The sequence below is a fragment of the Mizuhopecten yessoensis genome, unplaced genomic scaffold (genome assembly GCF_002113885.1).
Source record: "Mizuhopecten yessoensis strain PY_sf001 unplaced genomic scaffold, ASM211388v2 scaffold11109, whole genome shotgun sequence".
Lineage (NCBI taxonomy): Eukaryota > Metazoa > Mollusca > Bivalvia > Pectinida > Pectinidae > Mizuhopecten > Mizuhopecten yessoensis.
Genome location: NW_018408884.1, coordinates 980055 through 989286, shown reverse-complemented (window position 1 = coordinate 989286; position 9232 = coordinate 980055). Strand labels below are relative to the sequence as shown.

The 9232-nt window shown below is 36.8% G+C and overlaps 1 protein-coding gene across 2 annotated transcripts in view; it reads left to right on the top strand.

Moving 5' to 3' along the window:
* Positions 1-116: 116 nt before the first annotated feature.
* LOC110465950 overlaps positions 117-9232 on the top strand; it is a 34722-nt gene continuing 25606 nt past the window's right edge. Inside the window, exon 1 of one of the 2 annotated variants that reach the window (XM_021522162.1) lies at positions 117-225. The gene's annotated coding sequence lies outside the window, so the exon portion shown is untranslated. Of the gene's footprint in view, positions 226-2852; positions 2883-9232 lie in introns of those variants that run through there. The other variant, XM_021522166.1, reaches the window with a different exon arrangement.

Here is a 9232-nt window from a genome sequence, read left to right as displayed (position 1 = left end):
GTGAGTTTTCAGAAATTATTCTTAAATAGTACATGAAGATTGAAACAAAATTTTGGGACAATTCGCCGGAAAGCGGAATGTTATAGAGACCGGAAGTGCACTGCGGTCGTAATTAATGTCCCATGTGGTCTCTATTTACATTTCAACCATGACTGGACAAGAACTGTCGGGTAAATACACAACAGAGATCCTTTGTCAGGGAACAGAGAATGGCATGAAATGGAGGTGAGATATGTCACACTTTTTAATGTTGAAATAGGTATTTTAGGAAATCCTAGTCGACCTGAAAAAATAGTTTGTATCAAAAATAGAATTAATTCGGGAAAAACTGGATGAAACAAGCGATGACAGGTCGAATGTGTCAATATCGATTTTGACAGCTGATAAAGGATTGTTACACCAAGACAGGATATTGGATTTTCGGTCGTATACTACGACTGCCATTTGATTCGTGACAAGCACATTGTGGTATTTACTATTACCGAATGTTTTTCTCACTAACTCGCGGTTTTTCGCTATAACTGTCCCTTTTCATTATACTATATATATTATGATATACCGTTAGTTATATAACGGTAATCTTGTTGTTAACATAACGATACGCATACATTAGTTTGTATTCAATGATGCGTGGTATATAACTCGTTTTTCCGAAGGGTTAGAATTTAGACATTTTAGACACATAATATATATATACATTAAATTTGATAATTTAATATTATATATGGTACTTATTAATTTTGGAAGATTTGATGCCAATATTCTGCATATTAAAGTTACATGAGATTTTATTTGATGTTTATGGTTTAAGATGAGGTGATGTCAAATAAAATTTGGAACATTAAAATGGGGCTGTTAAAATGTGAATAATTTATTTTTCAACTTATCCAAGAATATTTTAAACTATTTTACTGATGTTGATGATTTCATTATTTCCTACACATTTAGACACATTTTTTTTCTATATATCACAGAGTGCAAAGCCTTAAAAATACCTTTTTTTGAAACAAAATGTGAATTTTCACCAACTATTCATAGAACGATCGATGCTGAGATGATCATCAGAATTTATTCTTGCACATATATAGGTAGGGGCTGACCCCATATTGGAGATCATACGGGGCCACTTAGTGCAAAACATGAAAAAAACCCACATTTTTTGCTTTTGTTTAGAAACTGTCAGATTTCAATGCACTTTGGCATGGTGGTAATCATTATTAGCCTGTGGTGAGATCAAAATTATACTCAAAATGGGTCTGCATCCCCTATCCACAGAAAGCTAAAGGGACAGGGCCATAAAAGGTCACATGTCTGGAGAAGTACAAGACAATACTTCTTCTATCAAACTTACAGGTGAATTTTCACCAACATTTCCTAAAATGAATGATGAGGATCAGAATTTAAACTCAAGTAGTGTCTGACCCTCCAGGGGCCTCAATGGCTGAGCCAAAGGGGTCAAAGTGACAAAAATTCAACAATGTTCTTCCTCAGACCCATGAAAGAATCCAATCCCCTTTATGGATGGAAAGGTTTAAAGGTGCTTTATCAAAATTGTGAATATTATAACCCCGGGTCACTCATTCCTCCCCACCTTCACTGTCTCCTGGACATGGGGTAATGTTAACTAGGGTGTATATAGGGAATTGACATTCTTTGGTATATTTTGTTGATTGTCAGTGAGAATTCTTATCATATGATTGAAGTGTACGGAATAACTTTGTACTTTATTGCAGTGATATTTTATCATTTTTCTGATGTGACCTGCTCTATATAAATGTTTATCACTCCCAAGTATCATTTTGTAAAAGCCTATCGGTATCCACAGTCAAAAAGACTTTTCTTATTCCGGCAATAAAGAATTTTGAAAATCACATTTTCACAATTTTATTTTGGGAGAAATATCATTTTCAGTGTTAACCCTTTTTGTCTGTGTCATTAGCTGTAAGTGATATCTTTGAGCACACAATTGCATAGTTGAACATAGGAATTGATTCCTATTCTCGCATTTGAGAATTTAACTAATACTCCTTGTACCTTTATTAGTGTAACTATATATTTTATTTTAGCGTTGATCAAACTCAGATCACCAGGATGATAAATGTATTCAATGATATCTAAGAAAGCCACCATTGAGTTGACTGAGCCATTCAGGTTATGGGCCAACATCGTTTGTACTTTGCAGGAATGAAACAGGTATTGAAGTTTCAGGAATTAAAACCCTTTCACCACTGTAGACCATAATGGACTCATCCATATCAATGCATAGTATAGAGTCTACTAAAGTTACATAGGGGCGAAAGATTTAAGACAGCTGCTGTGGTTTGTTACTTGCTGAAGGATTTCAGCTATAATTCAGTAAGATGTGTATCGTATACTCTCAATATATTAGGGGCTGGTGCTACACCCAACAAACTTCAGGGTGTGCATTTAAGGGCCAGTGTGCATTTAAGGGTCGGTTTGCTAATAGCCCTTGTGGTGATCAAGGTGTATGGATTCAAAATACAAGGAAACCAGACTTGTTTGTTGATATGTTATAAAACCTTGGATTTGAAGGGATGAGTATTTGTTAACTTGTGAACAGTGGTTCGCTGTTGTAAGTGGCCACTTGGCAGGAAATGATGAGTGACGAGGTCTGTGTACTTTATAAATCACAGTGAGTGCATACAACTCATGCTTCCCAAAGATTGGGTGCCTGAGGTGGCAGCATGTCTGAGTTTGGTAATTTTTCTGCATGCCCTGTTCAGAAGATAGAGAGGGAAGTGTTTCTGTGTTAATGACCTGTACAGTGTGTATACTGGCCCTACTAGATGGCTTTTAAGTGGATATTGGCTTTGGGACATGCCTGGGAATGTATGATACAGTGTGCAGATATTAATTATAAGGTAATGGGTACAGACAAGTTAAACCCTGTGTCCTAACCATTGTCGTGAATGTTAAACTTCAATTCATAACTTTTTTCACTGTTATGAAATATTTGTTGAAGTCCTTTTATTATTTTTTCATTATTTTACGGAATTGTAGTTGTTAAAAATTTGATTTTAATATTGAAAATAGAAATAAAAGAAAGAAGCATAAATACTGGAGGGGTCAGACTCGAGACCTATAAATTTTCAAATCCTACACTTTACCAAGGTTGCCATCAAGAAATTATAAATGTACGGAATCGATATGAGCAGGGGTGTAAAAATCCACTTGCCCGACACCCAGCACAACCAGTTTTAGAGCTCAAGTGCAAAACGTTGGTTCACTTGCCAAGGGCTTGGTTTAATTGTTTATGTTTTAACAGCTATAGTCAAATGTGCCAGGTTTTGGTTGTTGATGAAAACTGGAGTACCCGGAAAAAACACTGACCGGTGGTCAGTACCTGGCAATTGCCCCACGTAGGCGTTGAACCTACAACCAAGCAGTGGAGGGCTAGGGCTAATGACCCTAGATGGTCAGATGCCTTAACCACTCGGCCTTTGGATATTTGATAATGTTGACTATAAGTAATAAGAATGAGTGCCTAGTCAGTGATTGTTTTGCTTAGTTTTACAGACGAATATAGGCTGTTTCCCCTAGCTTATAAAAAGTGCCTTATTTTCCCAAAATGAGCTAAATATGAGGAATATAGTCCCAATCGCATTTGAAATAATGCTATATTTTCCCAGCTCGTAAAGGAACAGGCTGTTGTAAAATGTAGGTAAAAAACAATGCTAGTGTACCAGACTGTCTTTTTCTCAATTAAAATCTGTACACAATTCTACATTGTTGTAACACACTGTCAGGGAGGGCTATTTTTGGCACCCTTTGTGTGAGACAATACTGTGTAAGATCTAGAACACTTTGTCCTCAACAACAACAGAGGTCATGCTAAGAGGATTTGAAGTGTTCAACATTTATCAGCCTGACAAAAATACACTGTACTCCGTTATCTGTGAATTTCAATACATGTATTATAAAACATCGTGAACACCTGGAGTGCAAACCGTTATTGCAGTGGAAACATATTACATGGTCTGTATAGCTACTTATGACCGACATACATGTTCTCTTGCGCTAATTCATTAAAGATGTTAAAACCGAGAAATCGGGTTAAAGCATGGTCTGATGATAACACTTTATTATCCTCGGGTTAAAGCATGGTCTGATGATAACACTTTATTATCCTCGGGTTAAAGCATGGTCTGATGATAACACTTTATTATCCTCGGGTTAAAGCATGGTCTGATGATAACACTTTATTATCCTCGGGTTAAAGCATGGTCTGATGATAACACTTTATTATCCTCGGGTTAAAGCATGGTCTGATGATAACACTTTATTATCCTCGGGTTAAAGCATGGTCTGATGATAACACTTTATTATCCTCGGGTTAAAGCATGGTCTGATGATAACACTTTATTATCCTCGGGTTAAAGCATGGTCTGATGATAACACTTTATTATCCTCGGGTTAAAGCATGGTCTGATGATAACACTTTATTATCCTCGGGTTAAAGCATGGTCTGATGATAACACTTTATTATCCTCGGGTTAAAGCATGGTCTGATGATAACACTTTATTATCCTCGGGTTAAAGCATGGTCTGATGATAACACTTTATTATCCTCGGGTTAAAGCATGGTCTGATGATAACACTTTATTATCCTCGGGTTAAAGCATGGTCTGATGATAACACTTTATTATCCTCGGGTTAAAGCATGGTCTGATGATAACACTTTATTATCCTCGGGTTAAAGCATGGTCTGATGATAACACTTTATTATCCTCGGGTTAAAGCATGGTCTGATGATAACACTTTATTATCCTCGGGTTAAAGCATGGTCTGATGATAACACTTTATTATCCTCGGGTTAAAGCATGGTCTGATGATAACACTTTATTATCCTCGGGTTAAAGCATGGTCTGATGATAACACTTTATTATCCTCGGGTTAAAGCATGGTCTGATGATAACACTTTATTATCCTCGGGTTAAAGCATGGTCTGATGATAACACTTTATTATCCTCGGGTTAAAGCATGGTCTGATGATAACACTTTATTATCCTCGGGTTAAAGCATGGTCTGATGATAACACTTTATTATCCTCGGGTTAAAGCATGGTCTGATGATAACACTTTATTATCCTCGGGTTAAAGCATGGTCTGATGATAACACTTTATTATCCTCGGGTTAAAGCATGGTCTGATGATAACACTTTATTATCCTCGGGTTAAAGCATGGTCTGATGATAACACTTTATTATCCTCGGGTTAAAGCATGGTCTGATGATAACACTTTATTATCCTCGGGTTAAAGCATGGTCTGATGATAACACTTTATTATCCTCGGGTTAAAGCATGGTCTGATGATAACACTTTATTATCCTCGGGTTAAAGCATGGTCTGATGATAACACTTTATTATCCTCGGGTTAAAGCATGGTCTGATGATAACACTTTATTATCCTCGGGTTAAAGCATGGTCTGATGATAACACTTTATTATCCTCGGGTTAAAGCATGGTCTGATGATAACACTTTATTATCCTCGGGTTAAAGCATGGTCTGATGATAACACTTTATTATCCTCGGGTTAAAGCATGGTCTGATGATAACACTTTATTATCCTCGGGTTAAAGCATGGTCTGATGATAACACTTTATTATCCTCGGGTTAAAGCATGGTCTGATGATAACACTTTATTATCCTCGGGTTAAAGCATGGTCTGATGATAACACTTTATTATCCTCGGGTTAAAGCATGGTCTGATGATAACACTTTATTATCCTCGGGTTAAAGCATGGTCTGATGATAACACTTTATTATCCTCGGGTTAAAGCATGGTCTGATGATAACACTTTATTTGGTCGGAGAGAGTATGTTGTAGATTTCAGTAAGGTCAACTACACCTTTAACCTAAACAGTCCGTTTTACTGTTAGATTGTTTATCCTTCTGAAGGGGAAGAATCTCCGGCAGCATCGCACTACATGTCACCTTAGGAGGCGACTAGTATGAGAACCCCTGCTGATTTGGTGTCTTCTTATGTCTTCTGGTACAAGTATGGAGACATTACAATGCTTAGGAACTTTATCTGTTCTTTTCCCTATATACTCTCTCCTTTCGCTGGTGTCTCCCTATTTTGGCACCTGTGCCCACTTGTATAAAACATCTCAACTCGGTGAGATTTCCTCAAGTCTAAGATTTCCCATAGACAATACATTGCTTGAGATTTTCCTTAACTATGAGATGTTTTATACAAGTGGGCCCAGTCCTCATAATATGACCTTAGCTGTTGTGAGGATGTTAAATCCCATACATATATATAAACAATAGTTTAGTCAGAATTCCATGTATTTCTTTCCAAAAACTGCTTAAAATACAGAACTATTCCCTTTCTTCAATTGTGTTAATTCTCCGGCAATAGTTGGGATAGGGATTGCCAGAGTTGAAGGGCCCTGGGTTCAATCCCCGAACAGTGGATGCCCTCAACGTAGGAGGGTTTCCCTCGACTTTCATATTTCTTCTTTGACAGAGGTTATTATCTCCCCTGAATGTTGGAAAATAACCTATTCAACTAGTTCTGTGGACTACCAACCAGAAACCTCTGAAGTGTTCTGTTGAATAAACTCGGCCAGTCGGGTACTTCAGTCAGATGTCACTCAGCTGTCGGGTACTTAAGTCAGATGTCACTCAGCTATTCTGTACTACCAACTGGATACAAGTGTTTTAATGAACAATTTGGTAACAGATGTCACACCCTGTGGCCCTATGTATCACGTTGTTGAACATGATCATCATAATTTGATCTACTGTTAGCACTCCATATTCAATTGTCAGTTCTCAATCAATGTTTAGCAGAACAGTTCAGGTTTTCTTTCCATTCCTTGTGGTTGCTGTTCAATACTAGTTCTATATACCAGGAAACTTTCTACCTTCACCAGTAAAAATCCATTTTCGCCCAGCCAAGTGTTAATGTCCCCCTCATCAGCTGTTCAATACTAGTTCAATATACCAGGAAACTTTCTACCTCCACCAGTAAAAATCTATTTTAACCCAGCTGTTCAATACTAGTTCAATATACCAGGAAACTTTCTACCTTCACCAGTAAAAATCCATTTTCGCCCAGCCGAGTGTTAATGTCACCCTTATCAGCTGTTTAATACTAGTTCAATATACCAGGAAACTTTCTACCTCCACCAGTAAAAATCTATTTTAACCCAGCTGTTCAATACTAGTTCAATATACCAGGAAACTTTCTACCTCCACCAGTAAAAATCTATTTTCATCCAGCCGAGTGTTAATGTCACCCTCATCAGCTGTTCAATACTAGTTCAATATACCAGGAAACTATCTACCTCCTCCAGTAAAAATCTATTTTAACCCAGCTGTTCAATACTAGTTCAATAGACCAGGAAACTTTCTACCTTGACCAGTAAAAATCCATTTTCTCCCAGCCGAGTGTTAATGGCACCCTCATCAGCTGTTTATTACTAGTTCAATATACCAGGGAACTTTCTACCTTCACCAGTAAAAATCCATTTTCGCCCAGCCGAGTGTTAATGTCACCCTCATCAACGTGACATGTATAGTACATGTGCTGTGACTGACAGATACTTGGTGACTGTCGGATATTTGCTCTGGGTGAAAAAGGTGAAAGTTCAACCAAGATGAACATTTGACGGTGTATCTTTATAATTTTGAAGAATTCTATTTGATATTGGATTGTTAAAAATTGTACACTGGGGTTTTTCTTCTCATTTCCACATACTATGCCTTGTAACTTTGTACAAATATTGCACACAAAAAGCATGATTATGAGAAAATAAATAGATTTTCGTTTTGATTATGGGAAAGTACAGCAGATTTTAAATAGGGGAAGGGTTTTTTATAAGGCCCCAAATTCATCGTAAAAATCACTGGTGTTTTGTACATGTAGTATCATGTGATTTAGTGTTTAGGGTAATTGAAACGTACGGGTGTTCACCCTGATTTTTATTTAGTGTCCAGGACAAGATTGAAAACATTGCAAATGAAATGGTAGGGGCTTAATTCAAATTTAGAGGGAAAGTATTGATTACGTCAAGGAAAAGTCTTTATTAAGTTGGGGTTAAAAAACAGGGCCCTGATAAATTTCATGTATTTTAAGCCCACTGTCATCTGTGGTGGGCTTTTAGAATTGCCTTTCAACTGTGGTCCATCTGTCTGGAAACAATTCCTGTTTTCACTATTTCTCAGGGAGTGGTTGGGAGATCACAGGTACTAGCCTCGTCTGTCAATATACACCCTTAATATAATTAATAAACAAGGTTACAAACTCTGTCCGCCTAGTAAAATGACCCCGTTCCAGACAACTTGAGATTTTGTCATAACAGTTCATAATGTCACGCCAGGAGCAATCTAGATCGACAGGAAAATATTGTTTTCTTTAATTTGATGTATGATTTACCATATATCATGCAGTATAATTTTGGTAGATGTCACGAAACATAAAAAAATGGTTCATTTCAGAGTCTGACCAGCATTACTGAAATAACACTATGAAGCCTTTGGATTTATTTATGCTATATAAATGATCTTTTGGTCAAGGTAACGGCAAAAGGGTCAAGGTCATATCTATAGGTCAACCTGAATATATTTTTGATTGTATAAATATGTACATTGTATAGCATTGTAATAGTGTTGAGATTGATGTCAAATGTCTCCAAGGTGCAAGATCAATTCAAATAGTGCTGTGAAGTTAAGATTTAGTCTTCTTAACAGTAACCATTACACAATGACATATACAGTGATATTGTAGGCTTTCTGAATGCAAGGTCAGTGGTGAAGGTCACAAAGGAAAAATACATATCTTTCTTAACAGTAACCATTACACAATGACATATACAGTAATATTGAAGGCTTTCTGGATGCAAGGTCAATGGTGAAGGTCACAAAGCAAAAATACATATGTTTCTTAATGGTAAACATAGTATCGTTATGAAGTAATATATTCCAAGCCTTGGAGGACAAACTCTACATTCCTTTCCAGTGTTTGATTCTAGATATAAATTATTGATATCACAAACCTCTTTTGGTGGATACCAATATCCCTCGGGGATCTCTTGTTTTATACTTCTGTAATTTTTATGAGTTTCTCTATCATTTATATCGGGGATAAAGGTGGCTTGTTGTAATGGTTTACCTGGCCTCCTTCATATACATTTTGCTGATAGGGAAAACAATGCTAAAGTTGACTCTTTGTGGATTTGATGTACGTGTTTTCATACGTTG